Below are 20,579 nucleotides of genomic sequence, written 5' to 3' on the forward strand. Positions count from 1 at the left end.
TACCTGGTTCTGCATCGCTATGAATCTACTCTAAGTCCTTTGATAAATCCAGATTCTGCAACTGAAGAACACTGCTCCACCCAGAAATTTCTAACAGTTCATTCATCAGAAGATGCTTATGGAGAGACACTGCATTTTACTCAGCCAACTGGTCAGGAATGAAAAAAGACAACATTTGGGGTACAAAATCCCTGTGTCAAATCCAAAACAGAGACTTCAAAGTTAGCACCCACTGAGAAAATGTGAGTTAAATTAGATACCTATCAGTTACACCATAGCTGAAAGAAAAGACAACAGTTACTTGCTAAATAATAGGGATGCAAGTAAATGAGAAAGACATGATAACTATATCCTAAGAAAGATGTAGGTAATTTATAACCCAGGGAACACAGAGATGATGTTGAGGAATAGAGATTGCATCATGTCAGAAAGCCAGTATCTCTGTAGTATTCTTTGTATTCAGAAACACTACAAATTTTAACTCTGACTCCTGCACCTGATCATCAAGAAAACTGGCCAGTAATATTTACAAAATGAAGTGAAACTTAGCCGTTCTACATTAAACAAAGAGTGCAGACAAAACTGGACACTTCTGTGGGAATGTTCTCTGCCTCAAATGCCAGCAGCTCAGCAGAAGACAATTCACCTTTTAATTTACGTAGAATAGGAAAAAAAAAAAAAATCAAGCATCTGATTTCCAAACCAAATCAAGTGCCCTAATGTGCAATTAGAAGTGTGCAAGAGGACAGACCCATCTTTAAGCACTGAAACAGCATCACTTGGAAAATCTGCCAAGTGTGAGCTGCAGATTTTGTTCTGGGATAGCTGGAATCGAAGGAAGGTTTAACAGCCCTGAGGATGATGCTGGTGCTGTCACAAAACACCTCAGGGCACATCCAGAGGATGGCCTCAGCAAAACATTGCTCTTCCATGATGAGTGGGCAGGACCCAGCCCAGGTCGGATGTCACAGTGATGTGGTTCCATGCCTGACCCAAAAGGGCTGTTGGGTGTGTTGGGAGGGGCACCACGACTACACGGCCTCTGGACTGAAATTAATTGGAGTCTGGCCACACAGGAGCACTGGCAGGAGAGCCTAGAGCTGTCCATATATACATACTCTCAGTGGCCCCTCCAACACCTTCAGTAATTTTCCTCTCTGAGGAAAGCAGAGCACTATCTGTGCCTGTGTAAATTAATTAAACCCAGTGGCGCTAACACAGTTTATTATAGTGGAGGACGGAGTGAGACAGCACCAAAAGGGTTGTTTCTCAAGCTATTAAAAACCCCAAACCCTTACAAACTAATCACTGCTATGAAAGATGTTGATAGCTTGCCTTCCTGAAGCAATATACTAAGAATTTCAATCAACACCACACTCCCCACTTAAATTTGCTCTCTGTGGTGTGTTTATATAATCACACTTCGCAGTCTAAAGCTCCCCATACATATTTTAAAAAAAAATCACTGTGAGGAATTTACTCAATGGGGACTTTTTATTTGATGTTGTCTAAAGCAATTGTGTTCTCATAAAAGCAGCCACTCACTTCAAGACCAGAATAAACTTGATAGGTTTTAGTTATAAATTAACCAGAAGATGCTAGACCATGAGGCTATAATTACATGTTATAACTCATTGCAAATGCTAAATAAACATAATTTGTATCTTAATTCAAAATATTAGGCAAAAATTAGGACATCTGATTTTGCAGCACTCTGCTGCGCAACTATCATTTTAATATGTGTTTTTTATGCATAAAATGCACAGCTGGGTTTTGTTGACTGAGCCTTTTCCATGTGTCACTGGAAACCTCTCAGTTTACCAGAGGGCAGAAAATTTGCACAGCTTTAATCACCTAAACTAGATTTCCAAAATATCTGAATACCAAGCAATTCAAGTATTTCTCAGAACAACAGTTTGGAAAAATACCATCCTGCCCATGTAAAAAAAAAAAAAAGAAAACAAAAAAAAAAACCAAGCTGTGTGAGCATTTCTATCAGTGCTTTTAGGCCTTTTTTTTTGTTTGTTTGGAACAGGCTGCTAATATCCAGAAAAATGACATTATTAGAATTTTGCCAATAAATCTTCCATGATTGCAAAGACCAACACTAGGTTTTATTCTAATTTCTAGAATCGGTCTAAATATATATCGTTATTATTGTGCAGTTGAAAAGGTACCTTGGTACTGACAGGCCATGCTAATCATTTATCCTTGTAGGGCAATGTTAAAACTGTGATCAGGAAGTTTCCTGATAATGAGACAAAGGAAGAAAACAAGTCCCAGAGAACAAACTTTTCCCATTGCTACATCCAGTTTGGAGATCCAAGGTCAGGATCCTGTTTGAGGACCAATTCTCATCATTTGAGCTAGATGGAAGTGAGAGCAGTTGTTTCTAGGGCTGTTTTAAAGTAGTTACAGGCTTGGTTTTGTTTTATTCCACTTGTCTCTACCTCTTCCTCAAAGCAGAACATTTCACAAACCTACATAACAATGAAAACTGTCTAACAGCAGATTAGAGAATGTAGTTAGCAGTTCTCCAGCAACACAAAAGATAAGGTATGTGCACAGTGTTAGAAACACACTCCTTTGAAAAGGACTCCTTCTTTTGAAGAGTCATCTTCCAGTCTTCAGCAACTCTCCTATAAATGAAAGCAGATTCACTGCATAAATTCAGGTTTTTCTTGCTACAAACCCTTGCCTTTAATCTGACGTTCTTCAGGAAGTGGCCTATCTGTCAGCCTTCATTAATTGTGCCATAAAATAAGGACCATCCACCAACAGAAGGCAATTTAATTTGCTACAACTGCTTTTCAACAGAGGTAAACACTGCAATGGTAGCTGGCAGACACTGACTCCTCAGGAGACCAGTATCACAATTTATTGATCTAAGGAGTTAATACTGACAGAGAAAACCTTCAGTGGATATTAGAGCTAGAGAGCCAATAAATCTTTATAATAACTGAAGAAAAGACAATCTGTGTACTTTATAGCTTTGTCTAAGGGGTAGTGGATGAGTGCTGAAGTGACTTTCAGAGTGATAGTTTTAGTTGTATCATAAGTTATGTCAGAAAATATCATTTTATAATCTAGAAGTTGAGTAGAACTAGGAAATTAAATAAGTGCAGTCAGCAAGCTCAGTGGTGACATTTTGATATACTGAGGGTAATCAAAGACCTGCAAATGGATTTATTAATGGGTCTGCACAGTATTTTTATGAAATATTGTACTTAAATATCATTATCCCATTTTATCCATGGAAGTGAAAAAGAAGGGAAAGTGATTTGCTCAAAGCTATGAAGGGAGGTTAAAAACAAAGACAGAATCATCCAGTTATTCATGCAGGGTGTGCAATGCTCTCCCTACACACTTTTGGAGTGCTCTGGTTTCTGTAATTTCTGTATTATTTCATGTCATGAAGAGGTTTTGCTCATACATATACTTCCAGCAAATAAATCTTCTATAAACAACTGAGGCCAGAAAAATGAAAATTGGTTTAGATTAAAGAAAATACTAGACACACAATAAAAGCTTTCACCTCCCACCCTCTATCAGGTTTGAGTAATGTCCCCCAACATCTCCCATCACTCTCACTAAGAACAGAGTGAGAGACTCCTTAAAATGTGTTTTGTAATATCTATGGATACAATTCAGGTGGTTATTTATAAATCCATGTCACATCTCCTTCCTTAGAAAATACAGCTAAATATCTTACTAATTACTAATGCATGCAATTAACAGCTGAGACATTTAAGTATTATTTTCCAGTATTTGCCTGGAGCTTGCTGCTCCCATAGCTAGGAAGGCTGTGAGGGTCTTGCATCTGACCTGAGTTATTGTAGCTCCCATTGCAGGGGTGAAGCGTAAATTACAGCTGCTACTGTGTCTTGCTGCCTCTTTTTATGCTCCATGAGGTGCAGACGGCCGGGGAAGGTTTCAGTGGTTCAATTACCTACTGATTCTCAATCAGCAATTAGTATACAGGCACACAGATTAGTTCTGATTCCTCTCTCAATCTAAGCAAAGCGAATCACCTGGGGAAGCTGGGAAATTCCACCTCATAAAAGATACGATACTGATCTGTCACTTAGCAGTATTTGTACATCCAGAACTGGATTTTTTTTCAGAAGAGTCTTAGTTTTCAGGAAGTCTCTTAAATTTAACACTTGGCATATTTTTCTTCCACCAAGGTAAGGTTAGTATGAAGAATATTCTGCTGACTGTTATTTATTTCTACCTGGAAAAAAAGCTGAAAAGAAGTTCTTTCAACCTTTTAATTAGGCCAAATCAATTCTAAAGCCCATAACCAGCAAGTAACATAAAGCATACACGGTTTCTTGAAGGGCTACTGTGTTTGAAATAGTTTAGACTCAGACTATATTTTCACACTGTTTTAATATAAACTTAATTTACTCAAATACTTAAATTTACTAAGTTACCCATCTCTCTTCTTTACATTAATCGCAGAAGTGTAAGAACACAAAAGCACAAAGCACAAATTACTATTATTATCTGGTTTTCAGTTTCTAAAATGGCAATATGAAATTCTTTAGCATAGAAATAAGTTAGTAGCTAGGACAAGACAACACCTTGATAAAGGTTTTGAAATTTGTAAACCAAGTAGAAAGCTGAACTATTGAGAATGGGAGGTTGCTGGTTTACAATTCAGTACAAAGTAGGGAAAAAGTCTGTTTTTCTAAGCACAGGAATATCACATTTCTTACAATAGAAACTGACATATATGTTATCAAGTAACTAATGCATTTATTTAACACCAAATATTTTTATTTTCACCTAGATTTTATCTTGCTCATCCTCCCAGTCTGCCTTTTCTCCCTGCTTTCCTCCACAAAACTTGTAATAAACAGAGACACAAGTTTCCTTGTCAGACATCTTCCTGCTACAGAGAGGTTACATGAAGGTCCATTAATATGTAGGAGAAAACCATTTTTACCTTCCCAACAGCAAATTCACTGCAAGTTAATCTCTAAAAATCCCCTTCACTTCTACTGCAAGCAGAATCTAATTTCAAAACTAATTTGGACAATGACTTTGGGGTTAACATCTCTTTGAGAGAAGACCCGTGGGATCATCAGTGGCTGTCACTCTCTCAGTGGGGACTGCTACCATGACACATGATATTAAATGCAACTCCACTCATATTTTTATCCTAATGAAAACCAGGGGGTTGCTTTCACAGATGCAAATGCTTTGTTGACAACACAGTGGAGAACCGATTTCCTTAAGCAAAACTCTACTCCCTCTTCAGTTTCTATTGTTTCTTTCATACTTCATTGACTATACTATCCAGCCTTGACATTTTGTTATTGTATATTCCTCCCTAATAATATCATATAAAATCAGCTTTTTCTGCTCTTTCAGCAGGCAATTGAGAGAACCAAGTGCTCTCCAGGGATTTTAATCTGCAGGCTGTCTATTTCAATTGCTTTTCTTTCCTTGCAGGAGCTCTTTCAAATGTACACTTCTTTTTTTTTTTTTCTCAAACTGCTTTCAGCTTTGTAGAAAAAAAGATGGTTGTCTCTCACAGTAGGTTCAGTGTGGGGTTTTTTTAACTCTAGTCACAAAGACACTCTTTCTCCAAAGCTTGCATCACAGCACTCACAGTAACTACCTGATACTCCACACCACAGCCATAATCTGAATGTGAAAGAAAACATCTGGTCAGCCTCCACTCAAAGAAGAGGCCATCACCAGAGAACCTCTGGGATCTCTCAAACTTCTACATCTTCCCTGCATAGAGATCCACTGTTTTCCTGCACTTCCACATAAAACATTTAGAACAGAACTAATCAATTAATCAAACTGAGAAGGGTCAAATCCGAGAAGAGAATTGACTCCTCTCCCTCCCTTACATCCACAGGCATGTTATGCATCATTACCTGGGATCAAGATAAAAGTTGGAATTTAAAAGGACCAGATATCAATACAAACAATAAATGCACCTACCATTACATTAAAGGGGATAAAAGTATAAACAGAATATGTATTTATTTGCTGCTGGATATAGGGAAGCAAGTGTCTTGATGAGTTGGGGAAAAAATGCTCCAAACCAGGTTGTTCTGCAAGTTCCTCTGAAGTATTCAAAGACTGCCACTGTTGAAGCCAGACATGGATTTAGGTGCCAGTTTCAGCCAACAGTTCCTATGTTCACAAGTTCTCCATGAAACTGAAAGATGTTTGTGATCTCCTTACAGCCAATGTAATGTCTTTTTTTAGTCTACAAAAGACATGATTCCTTCAAGACAAAAATCTACTTGGTATTACTGAAAATCTTTCTTCGAGACGCACATTTTAACATACATCAAACACACATCCAAAAAGGACACATGCTTTACTGCCCATAAGTACATAGGGATATATAGGTGGTATCTCCTCCAATATTTTCATCAGTTAACTGACTAGTTTCCCTGACTTACAGTGCTTTTTATCTAAATGAGGGCAATATTTCATAATATTGACACAATTTATTTTTTAAATCTGAACACAATAAAACCAACCTTTCATTAATAATTTTCCACTAAATTGTCCAGTTGTTTCCTAAGTTTACTTTACTTTGTAAGCATCATGGAGAACTTTGCCAGAGTTTCACAACTCTGTTTTAATCTGAGGCTATGTTTTATTTTTCTGTGATTCCTGAAAAAGATTCAGATGCCTTCAATTGCTATGCATTTCATTGATGTTTTAACAAGCTATTTTGCACTTCCTAAATGTTGTGATTGCAATTATTCTCACTTCTTCATCAGTTCTCAGAAGGGTTTTTACAATTTTAGGATGGAACCACTCCTGACAGGGTATTTTAACTTATTTAGATGCAGTAGCTTCATTCTCAAAACTATCTTGAATTACCCAGTAACAGCTTAAAGGAAACAGTTTAAACATCTGTATGTATCTGCCACTAAATCAAGGAAGACAGGCTGGGTGTTTTCTTCACACTACATGAAAATAAACAAGTGACATTTTACAATTTGAAATATGTTTTTCATGGCTGCAGCACTTCTGTATAATATGTTGATAGAAGTAAAAGCTAAAAATTAGTGAGTTTTGCTATGTTATCAGCTTCACAGTGTTTTCAATAGTGATGACTTTTGAAAGTTGAATTTATGTGGCATATATATATAAGACAATGAAATGTAGAAATTCTGATTACCATAGACAGTTTCCAGAATGCTAAGCCCACTTTTTAGTTGAACAAACAGATTCTGCAGTGGAGTTGGTCAAGGCAGAACAAAAATTTTCCTTGATTTTGTAAAAACGTGTTATGCTGAGTTCTCACCTTCACACAGCAGCTTTCATTCTTAAGGGAAGGATTGAGGGTAAGGCACAAGAGGAACTTCAACTCCCACCCTGTCAGAAGGTTCAGTAGAAACCACCCCAGCTGCAGAAAACTCTCCACAGTCCTTCCAGCTCCACTTGTTCACCTCTCTACTTTCCAGATAAACAAGATCTAAACAAGATATCCTAAGATGTAAAGATCTTCCAGTGCTGGGACCCCAGAGCTGGTGCAGCCCTGCAGGTGGGGTCTCAGCAGAGCAGAGGGGCAGAATCCCCTCCCTCCCCTGCTGCCCACACTGCTCTGGATGAGCCCAGGATATTTCTGGCTTTCTGGGCTGTGAGTGCCTATTGCCAGCTCATGTCCAGCCTCTCATCCCCGAGCAACCCCAAAACAGTCTTCAAGACTATCTGCTCTTTCTTACCTCTTAGTTGACTTGCACAGCGTCTCCTGTTCCCACTTCTCCCACTCCTGTGCCCATCTCATCATCAATACCAGCCCTTTTGCACCATCCCTCTGAACCTGAAAGTATTCCCACCTTCTCTTTCTCCCTTCCTTTGGTCAACCATCCATCCCTTTCAGTCTGTATAGAGACTAATATGCATATTAAAATACATCTAATATATCTAAAGTAAATACTGTATTTATTTATACTATCTATTTATAGTTAGATTCAAAAATATACACAGAATTGACTGAAGGAATCCTTCTGTAGCTGTTATACAACTAGTTTGCTACTGAAAAGATACATACACAGCAAAGCTGGTCAAATAATGAATATGTGAAAAAGTTGTAGGGTTTTGCTACAGAGAACCTTCATTTTGAGACATCTCTCAGCCTCAAGCTCTGTGAAGTATTGGGAGGCCAAGCTACACTGTTTAAGAAATTGATACCATTTGCAAAGGAATAGAGGAGTTAAAAGCTGCTGTACTAGTACTTAGGCATTGCATGATTGTTATTTTTAGAGCCCTCAGCTGAGCTTTTTTTTATTTTTATGTTTTGCAATAGAATTATATACTAAATTTGCTGAGATATCTGAATAGCATTTTATAAAGCCATTAGCAATAAAATATTCATTTTTCATTTATATTATGTCCAGGAATACAAATGAGCGTAATTTCTTCCTATCCTTCAACATTAATAGGGAAGCCAGGGTGAAAAATTGAACACACCTTTCACATTCATTTAACTACAATAAAATACAAAGAGTGATTCAAATGAAAAACAATTTAAAAATAATAATACTGTCTGTTTTCTTTGGAGGTATTGTTATAGGGATCTCCACTACAGTATTAATACATTTTATTGTTTTTTTCTAGTTCCGTAATTTTATAAAGCAAGGTTAAGGTGCTGGCTCAGAAACCATGTGAGAAATCAGTATTCCTTGCAACAGCTTTGGTAAAACTACAAAAATAAATCAGCAGGAGACAAAGGAAACGAGGAGAGATGTTCACAAACTCCTAGGCTCGTGCTACAGGCTAGGAGTTTATCCATACTCCCATTATGCCATGGAGCAGTTGGCACTCTGGCTTATCTGATGGCAGCCTCTGCACGGCTCCAGCAACTTTCTTTTATCTGCTCCTTTTCCCCTCCTTTCCACCACTGTGATTTTAGCTCTCAGCAGCTGCCACTGCTTACAGGAATCTCTGTAGGCTCAGTTGTGGTAAAAACAGAAGCTTTCCTTGGCAGAGTTGTTGGATCTTTCCCTGCTCGGCACCACAGAGGTGCTGGCAGGTGCTAACACCTCCTGGCTGCTGCACAGAGGCCCTGTGGTTGTCACTGCTGCCATCCCACTGATAAGCAAAAGCTGGTTCCCCATCTTCTTCCTACAACCCTCAGGAACTCCGAAAGAAGCTGACATCCAAAAGCAAATAAAACAATCCCCTGAGAGATCACAGGTAGCAGAAATACCCTGGTTTAAATGATGTCCACCAGCAGAGATGGCCTGAAAAGCCCAGCTCACAATTATTCCTGTAGAACTCTAGCTCTTATTCTACTGCTGCTCTCAACACTTCAGGAGTGGGAAATGCAACAAAAAAATTTCAGCCATCTGCTTTGTCATGCCTCTTAAAGTTGGGGCAATTTACTGTGGCTGCATCACATATTGGATACAAAGAAGAATCTTGAAAAGGAGGTTGCCCTGATAACAGAAACAAATGGTTTTTCCACTGGAATACAGGAAACAGATAAAACATAACAAACTTTAAGCACATACACTGAAGATGCAAAAATATACTTGTGGAACACTTCATTTTCAACAGAGGAAATCAATATTGAGGAAATACTAAAATCAATCCCCATGCCCTTCTATTTTATTGTAACTTTCAGTTAATGGCCACGGACCTTTTTTGCCCTAAATCCTGCATCAATCAGAGCACATGATGATGGCCTTTAAAAGCTTCTCAGTATTTTTTTTTAACATACAGAACTCATATTGCAGCACTAGGATATTGCAAACGGTCTGGAAGCTGCCCACATATGATCAGAAAAAAAATCTGCTGCCAGGTTTCAATCATTTCTAGTCTAATGCCTCCATTTCTTTCACTCAGTTCTGATTACTCTTCAGTAGTATAAAGTCTAAATGGTTCCTGTATTAAAGGGCAATGGACAGCTGCCCAGAAGCAGTTTCAATCCTTCTCCTAAGCAGAGACATGGACTTCAGTACCAGCTCTGGAAACTCTTAAATGAAACAAAACTCCATTAATACACATTTTTAAAAAAGAAGAATTTACAACTTTTACTAATGGCTCTCAAAAACAAGGTATTAGCAGTAAACACAAATAACTTTTACATCGCTTTTAATTTGCTTGTTTTCAGCAAATTAGAGTGTGTCATAGCTAAAATGCAGGGAAAAAAATAAAGCCGTGCTGTAGCTTTTTGATAGATGCAAGCAAAAATCCAACAGAAAATTCTCATCATTTAAGTATGGTTTTCCTGAAGGAAAGTGAAAATTCTCATAGGATTCTTGTTGAATGCTTTAGAAAGGTTTTAGGCATATATCTGAAGAAAAAACACTATGTTCAAGGAAGCTACTTGCAGGTATGTATTCTTCAGAGGATTTCTACAAAATTGCACAAAATACACCATGTAAACACTATTAATTCCCATCTATTTACTGCAAGTTTCCTAAAACAGAAGTAGCTCATTTTCACAGTGTCACTAGTGTTTTTTAAATGCCACTAGGATCCAAGCTGCAAGGTGCGACAGACACACTGGAAGGACAGGATGCCATCCAAAGGGACCTGGACAAGCTGGAGAAGTGGGCCCATGGGACCTGATGTGGTTCAGGAAAGTCACGTGCAAGGTGCTGCATCTGGACTGGGACAACCCCCATGGCAACACAGGGAGATGAAACAATACCAAACAGAAAGGTTGAGAAAAGTGGGTTTGTTGAGCCTAGAGAAGCTCCAGGAAGACCTCACTGCAGCCTTTCAGGACTTGAAGAGCATCTGTAAGAAAAATGGGGACAGACTTAAGCAGGTGCTGTTGCAATAGGACAAGGGATAGAGGTTTTAAACTAAAAGAGAGTTAATTTTCTTCCTTAGATATAAGGAAGAAGTTGCTTACTGTGCTGGTGGTGAACCATAGGAAGAGGTTTCACTAAAGGTGGTGAAACTACACTAAAACATTCAAGGTCAGGTTGGATGGGGCTCTGAGCTACCTGATCTAGTGGAAGATGTCTTTTCAACTCATTGTAGGAGATTGGACTAGATGGCCTTTAAAATATTTGTGGTTTTTTTGTTTCTTGAACACAAGGTATCACAGAATTCCAAATCTTCAAAAAGACAAGCACAGGCCTTCAACAGATTTATGCAGCAGTGACTTATGCCCAAAAGTCACAAACTTAAGTTACTGATGTTCCTGCTCTGCAAAGCCCTTTCAAGCAGATGAAGGGTACTTCCTGCATGGAGTGTCACATATAAATGGGGCCTGAAATAGTGAATAATAAAGTTCAATTTATGGAATCAACAGCAGTGGAAAAATACAAGGAAAAATTATGCAGGGAAAAAATGTAAAAATGCAGAAATGCATGAACATCAAAATAGCATTGATAACTTTATTTTCTATTTTCTATTTCAAGCAGTATGATCACTTATGCAGTCTAATTTGAATTTATTTATAAATAAAGCTGATTAATGCTTTATAGTATAAAATGAATTCAAATTTCAATTCTTATGATAATTTAAATACTTTTCAAGAGAAACATGTTTTTCTTCAGCTGCTTCTCATTTAAATCTGTGCCTCAGGTGCACAAATTTAACCTTTATCTTATACCACTTGTATAAGCAAGGCTAAATTAATCTGTAAGCCAAAGCCAGCCAATTCTTCCAGGACTGAAGAATCTTCTCCCCCACAGACTGTGCAGGCAGGGAGCTACTACTGCAGTCAGTCAGGACATGAACATACACAGAGAATGATTTGTTCTCATTTAACTTTCCACAAGAAAATTCTTCACACAATTGCTAATTTGAAATACAACCAAACTATTTCAAAACTGGAAGAAACCCACTGCTCTGTAAATGCAAATTGTAACTGTGCAATAAGCACCTTCTCTGGATAAAAACCAATTTTTTCCCCCCTCATAGTTAACATTTATAAAGCAAAATAGGGAAACTGGAGATTTGAAAAGGTCAAAGCCTTTTGTACATCATCATCATGCAATTTCCAGCTAAGGGTACAGTATTCTTAACAATTCAGCCTAAGGTTTGCTGAGTGATTATCAGAATAATTTCTAAAAATAGAATCAATTGCTAGATGCTGTGAGGAAAGAGAAAAGGGTGTGATTGCTGAAAAACAAGCCTGAAAAAAGGAACTTATGTCTTTTGTGCTTATTTTGACACAATCTTTTCAGCACTTGACTTGCTGAATTTCAGCTGCCTACACAAAGATACACCACTCATTTGATATATTATGTTTAAAGAAAGCATTCCTTATTTTTACATGTTTTGTGAAATATGAAGTCTCCAGCTTTTTTTATCCTAAACATACTAAAGAATAAAATTCAACAGCATGCTGAGTGAAAAATAATAAAATACTGTGTTGCTATAGAAGTCTCAGAAAGTGAGGACAAAACTCACATCTCTCAGATTTCAAGAGTATATTAAATACTAGCAGTAATTTGCATAGGGTACAGTTTTATTTTTCATGTATTGAAAAGTCAAAGAACAAAACTGAAAAAACCACACACCTCAAAAAAAGACTTGCTCTACAACTCAATCAAAAGCTAGAATGACTTGTCTACTTTGTGTTTACTCTTGATGAAGAATGGATGGGAGCAGGCTTCTAATGCTGCATGATTGTCTTGTGAAAACAAATCACTTCTCCTACGTGTTTTTGAAGGCCAGCAGACAAGAACAGAGACATTTTGTTTCTGGTTGCTAGGGGATACAGAAGACCATTTTAACACAGTGAATCATCACCGCATTTGAAAAATGGCATTAGCAGGAATTTCACCAATGTGCAAATGCCTCTTTCTCTTTCTCACCTTCAGTGATCCTGCAGTGACCTGCAGTCCTGGTGTAGGATGAGGCACTTGGGGGGTTTTAATTTTCACTAATTATCTATCCCCTTGGCCTTTACAAAGAATATATTGCCACTAGCACATCCAAAAATTAGAAGCATGATTACACAAGGGCTGAAACACTTCTTTGGAACAAGCTGGGTAGTTCACTACCTATTCAATTCTACAATAATGTAAATGTTCAGAGTAACATTTGGTATGACTAAAGTCTCATGTGACATTATTTTCACCCAGTTAAATGACAACAGAAGACTTTACAAACAATGGGACAGCAGTATCCAAGACTGTACTCTACTCCAGTAGTTTCAGTCAGCACTCTGATGTGTGGGTTTTGTGCAAATCCACTTGTACACCACATATGGGGACTTCCATAAAAAGCAACATCAGTTGCAGTTAATTTCCACTGAGCAACAGAAACTCGAAGGAGGGAAGGGAAGCCTTCAAAAGATAATTTCTCTGACATGAAAAGAACTATGTCAGACCAAAAATAGACTTTGTTGCTTACTAAAGGATTGTGTCACTAAGACAGCTCCTGAAAAACACCTCAGTGGTATACCATCAACAACAAGTTTTGTATCTGACTTTCATTACTAATTCTGTATATTTTATGTATTTTAAGAAAGATAGATAATACATTTCAGGAGGCAAAAATTAATAAAAAAGTCATTATTATATCTTTATCAGTTCAGCTGATGCCTGAATTGCTTGCTGTGATGTACTCCTGACATGAAGAATCACCCAGAAGAACTGAGAAGAGAGTACTTTATTGGCACATTTTTGTAAGAGGGTGAAAATTCAGGAAGCCAAATACAATGGCATCCTAATGGTGTAATTGATTTCAGAGCACTGCACATAATTAATTCCATAAGTACCTTGCAAGGTAAAGTTAGGATGGATTAATATCAGGGCAATAAACAACATCACATGTGGCTATATAGGGGGTTTATCTCTCAGCCCACTCAGATTTACTTTCAACAAAACAAGAATTGGCTGTAGAAGATTATGAAATCTCCAAGTTAACCTTTTATTTGACAGATTAATGTAGTCAGATGAGATAATTCAGTGAGGTGTGAATGAAGTAGAAAAGGACACTGATGTGATTGATGGCACCTGACAATGTGCTGGTGAGAGAGCCAGGGCATTCTGTACTGCTGAAACCACTCTAGAGTCTGAAGCAGGAGGGACAAACACTCAGTGATGCCAAAAAGGACAGGACTTCAAGATCCTGACATATGTGGTTGGCAGGTCTGAAACAGGGGGAATGGAGCAAAGGCTTTTAAGTGAAGGAGATGAAGGATGGACTTAAGGAAAGTCTAATCACAGGATTCTCCATAAATCTGAAAGAAGCCATAAAGTGGTCCCAGGGTTATCTGCAGTTAATGCAGAAGACATTAAAATAGGATTGTGTTGAGACAGAGAAGGTAGGAAGAGGCTGGAGGAGGAAACAAGTAGGAGGAAACAATTGCAGTACACTCTCTATAGAAAGCTAATCAAAATACAGCATCTGACTGGGGCAAGTGGGGAGACTGGACAATGAGAACAAGTGAGGATCTTGATATGGCATAAACATATAGCCCAATGGAAGCTAAAAAGACACAGATTTTATAGAAGAGGGAAGTAGAAGAAGGTATTGGCCAATTTCTTCTCTCTGAAAGGGGAAAAGAACACAAAGAAATAAAGCAACACAGCACCCTCAATACTTGGTTTGTTCCCGAAATGGATTTCTTCAGTTTCATAATGTGCTACAGAAAACAAACAAAAAAGAGAAACCCATACAGGGAAAAAAATAAAATCTTGCTATTCCTATCCCAGTAACAGATTTCTTGTACAACTTCATGTGTGTGTTCCAATACAGCTTTTGTGTGTAACCACTGTACTGCTAGATCTAAATATTAAAAAAAAAAAGTGGCAAAATAAAATGAAGATTAAGCACTCAAATCAGTCTGAGACACTAGCCAGTACAAAGGATAAAACCATTTCATGTGCTTGTAAATTAATACAGAGAAAACCAAACCAAACTATATTAGAACAGGCTAAATTAATGCAAGCGTTCTTTACATTGATCAACAATATTTTTGACTAAAGGGAAAAATATGGTTTGTGTCTCTATTTATCCATCCATCCTCAATACACATACTCAAATACTTATGCTTCACCCCCCCAATGTTTAAACTAAGCAAAAAGAGTGTTTTTACTTTCCTGAAGGAGCACCCTATAAGACTGATGAAAATAGAGATAAGCTATGATGTCTTGTGAGATACTCTGCAGCACCCAGTGCAATATATAGCAGAACACAAATGCAATTAACCAGGCAATTAGACTGATTTGTTTTCCCAGCAGAGCTCACAAGCTGGCTTTTACTCTCAGAAAATGCAATGATACTATATGCAAACCACCTAGTTTGTAACACACACACGCCTGAAAGACAGTATTTTCTCTAACACACAAAAAGAAGTGAAATGTGAATTTAAGATCAAGAAGTCTATCAGAGAAGGAAATGGAAAGTAGAAACCATGATTGTTATTCATGTATTTAAGAAAATAAACCTAATAAGAACATAAAAAAAAAAAAAAAAAACAAAAAAAACCACAAACCACCAAACACCTTCAAGTACCATGTAAAAGAGCTCTTCATTGTCTTGCAATATAACACTAAAATTATATTAGACAAGTTCCCATGTTTCATTTACATGGTTTTATTTTAAAAGGTGATGGGGAAACATGTAAACTAAAGATCTGACAAATGCTGAAAGATTGCAGTTTGTCTTACTGATTTGGCAGGCACACAATTAAAGTTACTTACATGTCTGCACTTAATTGTTTCCAAGATTAGGCCTCCGGGTGCCCACAAGACAGCTTGTAATGACACCTACAGGCAGCCTGCCAAATGTTTTTCATTTTAAGGAATTCCTCTGACCTTTTCTTCAAAGCTTTCATGCACCTCATTTTCTCTGCAGGTCTTTCATATTTAGTTCAGAAAACAGCCTTGAACTGAAGAAGTGACTTTTGTTTCAAGAAATCTTGCTGAGGTATAAACCACTTAAAACTACAATTTCACTACACTTTTTTCACATTTCCTGGGAAAACGTTCGCAGTCTACCTAAAACACTAGCCCATCAACATAAAACCCAAAAAACATAGTTCACTGCACTACTGAAATGCTACTGTGTGCTACTGAATCCATAAGGGAAGAGCTGTGAGATGTCAGTGAGAGGAAATCGTCCATTTGCTGTACCAATTTCTACCAGGAAACAAGGAACTTTCCACTTGAATTCAACCATAAAGTGAAATCTGTAGACATGCACAAAAAAATTCCTGAAAACGAAATTTTAAGACGCCATGCCTAGATTATATGGTCTGACATGTGATCTTTATCAACTAGAACTGTAGTAGCACATACCAGATGCAACACCTACTTACAAGGAAAATATTCAGGACAGTCATTCCATCAAGTTCAAGCTGTCAAACTGTTCACAATTCAGCTGTGCTTCCTGACTGCTGATGTAGCTGACAAACACAGACGTGTGGGCAACTGCTGTGAGAGCAGGCAGGAGATGCAGGAAATTCCTGAGAATCGCACGTGACATGTACAGGACGTTGGAAGCAAAATGTGCCCACTGTATCTGCCAGCAGAGTTATCAGTCCTTATCTGGTGGGATATATAATATATTTTCTGATGCACATCTGGAAACTTGGGAGAAAATTCTCTGAAGATGAAGTGCTACAACAGATTCTTGTGGGTTGGCATGGCAAGACACCAAAGTTGCTTCCAGTTTGAAAGGCAGCCCAGGAAAAGGCAGCCCTGCACTGAAGTTCCCCTGTGCCTTACCCCACTGGTGACCCTCAGACTGACAGCAGCAAACAGAGCAGGTTTGTCCTAATGCCCCTGGCTCTCTTCCTACAAGGCCACCATTCCTCAAATAAAAAAGGGTTTCAAAGTCGGACAACTCAACTACCTTACAACATTCTTCAGTCTCAAAACGTGGGCAAAATAAATAAAGACTGAAGAGATCTCGCAAAACACAGAACAATGTGTGAAAACAAAAAACAACTATAAAGCTTTCTTATTACAGTTTAACATTACTCAGCAGTCATTAGCAGGCTTGTTTATTCAGCACCATGAATGTTCTTCCTTTGCTGTTCTAATACACTAGAGAGATTAACTATCACTCCTTTTCAATATGAAAAGGGTTCCTACCAAGCCTTGTCTGTTGATCTGGAGCCAGAGAGTGAGATTGCAGGCTCAGTACCTTGGCTCTGTGCTAGCTGAAAAGCAAGCTTCACCTGATACAGTAATTTCTCATCCCAAGTGACCAGCTTTCTGGAAATATCACTGAGAAGAGGGCAAGATGCAGGAGCACTGAAAGGAAGCCTGCACCAGGAAAGTGATGGAGATGGATGGAGGCTGCTACAGACAGACCACACACACTGAGGTGGTTTATGTGCTTGTGTGCATGGGCAGACTTAGCAACGTGTAAGCCTTCAGACTGTGAGTAACAGGTATGCTACAGCCATGCCTTCACTCACTGCAAAGGGACCAGAAAAGGTTACTGGTACCAGCACAGTCATGACAATGGCATTTCATCTGATTAATACTACTAATCTGATTGCCTACTCTAACCATCATCCTTGAATCTGGGAAGATTAGGCTAGAATATACACCCTGTATGCATATGTATTTTTAAGTGCAGATGTCTGTAAGCTGGTCTATATAACAGATGTGCAGAATAAACAATTTTTAACTTGATTTTTATAAGTTTATAGTTCACTGCCTTGAAATTACAATTCCATTTAAGCAAAAAGCATTCCAGATGAACTGCCCCTTTAGTGGTAACTATAGGGAATGAAAGAAACTGTGAAAGCATTAACAACAGTCTGGAATTAAAATTCAAGTATGTGTAATGTGTAACTTTATATTTTTGCATGTTTCCCAGAAGTTATAGGGATTTCTTCAGAACCAAAAGAGGTCAAGAAGAAAAATATCCTAGTTAATATAGTAAGCCTTCAAAGCAAGCAGCCTCAAGCGAACCAACATAAACAACAGGTTTCAGAAGAGGTTTTGATGCTCTAATATTTTTGCCCTATGCAAATTGCAGGGAACAATGAATTGTAAAGAGGGAAAGTTGAGAAGCAAACAGAGCCCAAAGACCTGCAGGTGTCTCTGCTTTGACCGATTCCTCCAGGATGTATAGCAGCCCTTCAGATCTGCTAAAATAAGATTTAGGCTCAAGTATCAATCACGTTACTCAAGCACTTTTGGCTAGTGCCAGGGAAACAAAGAAGGTATGCCAAACTGGTTATTATCCTCATCAGCGCAATCAACTCAAATAAACTGAATAATAGCTGCTTCTGCTGAAACTGATTGAGCAAACACCTTCATTCTGCTGCTTAGCTACCCAGCGCTTACTGATTCATGTCTGCAAGCCTTTCAGACTCAAAACCAACACCCCTTACTCCACTTGCTCTCCTATGGATAAAGACAGTAAGATAGACATATATTTTGATATATCACAGTGATATTTAAACCCAATGAATTCATTTTGACAAAGGTCAATGATGCAAAGAGCAAAGAAATGGCCCAAAAATCAAAGGCCTCATTGCTTATGCAAGACTAATCTTGTACTTGCCAGTGTCTCAAACCAGAGCCTCACCCACACAATCTTTTTTCACCCTTATTGGCTTTAATCACTTGCTCACAGACCACAAAGAAAGAGCTTACAAAGCAAAATCAGAGCAGTGCAAACACATCATTACAATATAAACACTTGCTTTCTGAAAACAACTTATTTCACAGAGGTTACAGGCTAAATTAAGAAACAGTAAAAGAGAATTAAAGCAAACTCTATAAAGCTGGGTGGAAAAAAAGAAACACAGCAGCAGTACCTGCTATCTAGGCACTATGATGATAATATACTTTCATATCCTACTATCTCCACATGGCATTAGAGTCTTCTGGAAGATATTGGGATGCTTTGTACTGAATTTTCAAAATTTTAAAGCAATAACTAAAATTATTGTTGGCACTGTCTGAATGGAAAAACTAAATCACTGATATCTACCCCTGAATTGTCATGGAGCATAAAGAACCAAAAGGAAGGCACTACAACCCCTTCAATCTCCTGCTCAGCTCACAAAGCAGCTTGCTCAACAAGCAGTTAGGGAATGATATGTTGCATTTTTCTGCACCACATATGGCGAAGAAGTTTTATAGAGTGACAAATTTTGAGCTTCCAAACTCAAAGACATAACCCTACAAGCAGTAAGGGAGGACCATGCTGATTCTCACCTCAGCAAATCCAGATACTTGTAAAGCTGACATGAAGTGTGCAGCCTTAACTTGAAAAGGGTGATTTGTTAGCCTAAGCTCTTTCCAAATTAATATTGCACAATAACACAATCACACAATTCTGTCGGGCTTTGGCATGACTCTGCATGGCTCCTCCCAGGGCCTGGCAGTCTCTTCTCCAACACCTGTTTCTTGTAAATTGTAAAACTCCTGTTCTCCTCTCTCTGAGGACAGTGGGAGCCCCATTCCCAGCATTCTGTGTCATGGATGTAGCAGAGCCTTCTCATACTCTGTTCTTATACACAAGCAGTTCTGATTTTAAAAAATCCCTCTCTGTTTAGACACTAACAGTACTTAACCATTAGAGCAGAAGAAATCCTAAGAGCCCAAATAAAGACATACACAAACACACTACAATACATAAAAACCATGAACTCTAGTGACTTAACACAACACAAGTGGGTCTGAAAAATGTAAGGACACAAAGAGAAAAAAATAAAAGCAAATAGCTTTCATTATGGAAAGTTCTGATGCCTTAGAGGCTCTCTCTCCTGTACTTTCAATTGCTGATGCTGGTCTTAAGAATTTATTAATTGTTTTGAATTTCAAGGATGGCCCAAGAGGCATATCAAATTAGGTTTTAGGTGTCTTTGACGCAAATCAAAAGTACAAATATTTGGGACAGATGCTTTTGCTCAGAGATTTTTAACAGCTATATCTCATTAAAAAACTCCTTTCTCAGTGATGTTGCATCAAAACTTCCCACCCCACATGTGACACTAGTTTATCAGGAATAAATGCAATACAATTCAGCATACATGCACGCACAAGGAGTGCCATATCAAATTCAATAAAACTCCATGGTTGGGAGTACTTAGTCTAAAGATTTACACAAGCCATTCCATCCCTGTCTCATGTTTAGGGATAGTCAATACAAGCTCAGAACAAACAGTGTAAATGAAGCCCTTAAATGCAAAACATTACAATAAATTCCTACTGAAAAGGAAAAAGGCCTAGAGAGAAAGGTAGAAGAGAAGAAAGAAAACCAAGTTCCAGAAATTTCCTACCTTGCAGCAAAGCTCCTTATGAAAACACAGGCTTCCAGATGGAAGCAGTGCATTGATTCTTTTAATTAAACAGCTTGGCTCCAATTATTTGTAGCTGTTGATAATATTATTAAGACTTTATTTCTCTACATCATCAATTCCAATTTATAATATTTTTACTGGGATTACATGGCAAGGTTTTGGTAGAAGGGAAGGAAACTTTAAGGGGATTTTTGTGAGAAGAAGAGCCAATGCCAGCCAGCTTCCCAGACAGACCCACTGCTGCCCACAGCTGAACCCATCAGCAATGGTGGTGGCATCTCTAGGATAACAGATTTAGGAAAGGGTAAAACAGGCTGCACAGCACCTGGAAAGAGGAGTGAGAGTATCAGAGATAAACAGCTCTGCAGACATCAACATCAGTGCAGAAGGAGGGACA

General features: G+C 38.1%; 1 protein-coding gene across 2 annotated transcripts in view; it reads right to left on the bottom strand.

Annotated features, from left to right (window-relative positions):
- CCSER1 (coiled-coil serine rich protein 1) overlaps window positions 1-20,579 on the bottom strand; it is a 616,342-nt gene that overhangs the window by 316,891 nt on the left and 278,872 nt on the right. The window lies entirely within an intron of this gene.

This window comes from Melospiza georgiana, chromosome 5 (assembly GCF_028018845.1).
Source record: "Melospiza georgiana isolate bMelGeo1 chromosome 5, bMelGeo1.pri, whole genome shotgun sequence".
NCBI classification, from domain to species: domain Eukaryota; kingdom Metazoa; phylum Chordata; class Aves; order Passeriformes; family Passerellidae; genus Melospiza; species Melospiza georgiana.